General features: G+C 44.0%; 1 protein-coding gene across 1 annotated transcript in view; it reads left to right on the forward strand.

Annotated features, from left to right (window-relative positions):
• LOC106805221 (calcium/calmodulin-dependent protein kinase type IV-like) overlaps window positions 1–3,365 on the forward strand; it is a 17,948-nt gene that overhangs the window by 6,413 nt on the left and 8,170 nt on the right. The gene's annotated exons all lie outside the window — the stretch shown is intronic.

Raw genomic sequence — 3,365 nt, forward strand, 5'->3', positions numbered from 1 at the left:
CGCTCGATCTCAGTGTTGTGCTCCTCCTCTCTCTCTCTCTCTCTCTCTCTCTCTCTCTCTCTCTCTCTCTCTCTCTCTCTCTCTCTCTCTCTCTCCTCTCTCTCTCTCTCTCTCTCTCTCTCTCTCTCTCTCTCTCTCTCTCTCGTTAGCACAGACGTCAACTATACGATTACCAGTGGATTTCGTAGCAGCGAAAAGCTCTCACGACATGGCGGAGAGGTGAGGGTGCAACGCATTCGTGCGGGAAAAACCGGTGACGGATAGTTATATCGCAGCCGACTCTCGGTCGGTTCAATACTGGTTAGACGTTGCCACCGCGCCGCGTTGCATATATATATATATATATATGCAGACGAAAAAATGCGTACAAATATATGGGCGCGTATAGCAGCTGCGTGTTTGCTGACGGAGATACAGTTGATGTCACGGACGTACGGCTGTGTATGCTATTCACGCAGGTAATACCTCGGGACAGGTGAGCCAATTAGTCTCAGGTAAGGCCACTGTGAGATGGCTAGCTGGCTCCGGGCTTAGTCAATACATGACGGACCACGCGAGAAATATATTGAGCTATCACCAGTTTGCGTCATGGAAAATATTCTACATGTTGCTTATTACGTTTGCATATTATATGAGAGAACCGTGCCAATACAGCCGCTGGGGAATTGCAACGACGGTCTTGAAGTGTAACATCCTTTGTCGATTATTAATCTAGGAAACGTCAGGCAATTCCCAGTGAGCCCCAACATACATGTGGCTACGACGAACGAACGCGCGCTAGCGCTGGCACGGGGACAATTCATGTTAGAACCGGGACTGGGACTTTATTTAAACGCAAGACTGAGACGATGTAGCCTAATAAAACACTTAAAATAATAACTCGGACTTACACGTAATAAGGTTTACATGTACTTGCATGTAATTCGTGATCTAGAGTCTTAATGGAATCGAGATGATAGAGACATTATAGAAACGATGGTACACTTTTCACTAGAACGTAGACTGTGACTGCATTAACGTGTATCTACAAGCCACAAGGCTCTCTCTAAAGTTAAAATATCCGACAAGTAAGACAGAACTTAGAAGAAATGCATAATGCATTAAAATCCAGGTCTTAGCCGCAGTGACATAATCCGAGATTGGGACACATTATACCATAAGCTGCACCAAAAACATAGACGTAGGCCCTACAATACTAAACCCGAGAATAAGCCATATGAATAATCGATTGCTAAGCTAGTCAGGTTTCATTAGTACAAAAGCGTCACCATCTCCATATGGATTATTTCAATAATTAGAACCTGTTGAAAATCTCTACAAAGCGTGTTGCAATTGAATTTCACGCGTCAGGCAATGCCACATGTTTTTACGTTACAGACTCGCGCGATAGTTCTGCCTTACTGCATTAGCTTGCATTACAGTACGCGGCACCGAGACATCAGAATTTAGTATTCAGCAAGTCTTGACACTGATCACAGCAAAGTGTCTAGCACTCTCCGTCCGTCTCGCTTGCTCATCTCCCCCCTCGCTCTCTCCATCTCGCTCGCTCTCTCTCTCTCTCTCTCTCTCTCTCTCTCTCACTCTCTCTCTCTCTCTCGCTCTCATCTCTTCTCTCTCTCTCTTCTCTCTCTCTCTCTCTCTCTCCTCTCGCCGCTCCGCGCTTTTCTTCTCTCTCTCTCTCTCTCTGTCTTCTCTCTGTCTCTATCTCTCTCTCTCTCTCGCTGTGTGTGTGTGTGTGTGTGTGTGTGTGTGTGTGTGTGTGTGTGTGTGTGTGTGTGTGTGTGTGTGTGTTGTGGTGTGTGTGTGCGTGTGTGTGTGAGTGCGTGTGTGTGTGCGTGCGTGTGTGCGTGCGTATGTGTGTGTTTATCTCGCCCGCACTCCTCTTGCCCGCCCGCTCTCCCTTTCTCGCGCAATTTCATTCTCTCTCTGTTTGCCTCTCTCTCTCTCTCTCTCTCTCTCTCTCTCTCTCTCTCTCTTTCACACGCTGTAGCTCTTTCACGCTTATTTGATAAGCCATCTTGCATTTTCCGAATTAACAAACTCATCTATTAACTAAACATTTCATTTCTAATAATTTTTATAACAAAAGCCAATATTAATACGTTCCGCATTAGCCATATCATTGTTGGGAAATTTTGTGTCAATAAAATTTTTACTATATAAATAATAAGATAGAAAACATGCTAGGACCAGTTATTAAATTTAGAAAAAATAGGTCTGTCAACATTTTATTCAGAAAACTTTCCACTAATTACGCAAATTACCATGTGAGATATTAAATCAACACACGCACTCAGCACTATTCGATAACCGCATTAATTATTTCAGAAACAGTTAATTGCTTTTACAAATTTAAGCAAATGTTGGCAAAATTTAGGCTAATTATTTAATCAAATTAATGGCATTTCAAATGGGTAATTTCTTTTTATTGATAAGCGTTAGCAAATTTCGCTTGAGGAACAAAATTCCGTGCATCTGGTTTTTACAATTGAGAGCAAGCGTCGTACATGCATTCATTCAGCGACTACTGAATATCGTTTTATCGTATTTAGCTCCTGTTGGCGCCTGGCCGCATGGAGGTACTAGTAAAGAATAGTAAAAATAATCGGTCCCAGATAGCTATGCGTACGTGTCTCATAAGAAGTTCGTGAGTAATGCATCTCAATAATACGAGAAGCTAGACAGGCTAAAACACTCCCACAACAACATCACAAACCAAGAACGTTATTACCTTTGGTAATCCGCCTCGCTGGTCAAAGCTATGTTCGTTTTGCTCCCATTATATAACTTAGTTTTGTTTTTGATCGGGACTATATATTATTGTTGTCCAGGCACGACTATATTTTTCACAACTTAGGTGTGTAAGTTTAATATGTGTACGCGTGAATACGTGCGTGTTTACAACATGCGCTTATGCGTGAGTACGTGCGCGCCTCCCCGTGTGCGTGCGTAGATGTGTATAGGACCGAGCGTATGACTGGATGATGAAGCAGGGGCGTATTAACGACCGACATCTCTTCCCGCTACGCGGCGACAGAGCCTCACATTGTCGTGCATACATAACACATAGTACAATAGATACGCGCCACCTTAGCGCTCATAGCTCTTAAGCTGTTCTGGCGCTGTCTTAGCTCTCATAGCTCTTAGCTGTTCCGGCGCTGCCTTAGCTTTCATAGCTCTTAAGCTGTTCTGGCGCTGTCTTAGCTCTCATAGCTCTTAGCTGTTCTGGCGCTGTCTTAGCTCTCATAGCTCTTAGGCTGTTCTGGCGCTGCCTTAGCTCTCATAGCTCTTAGCTGTTCTGGCGCTGTCTTAGCTCTCATAGCTCTTAGCTGTTCTGGCGCTGTCTTAGCTCTCATAGCTCTTAG

Source organism: Priapulus caudatus, unplaced genomic scaffold (assembly GCF_000485595.1).
Source record: "Priapulus caudatus unplaced genomic scaffold, Priapulus_caudatus-5.0.1 Scaffold106, whole genome shotgun sequence".
NCBI lineage: Eukaryota > Metazoa > Priapulida > Priapulimorpha > Priapulimorphida > Priapulidae > Priapulus > Priapulus caudatus.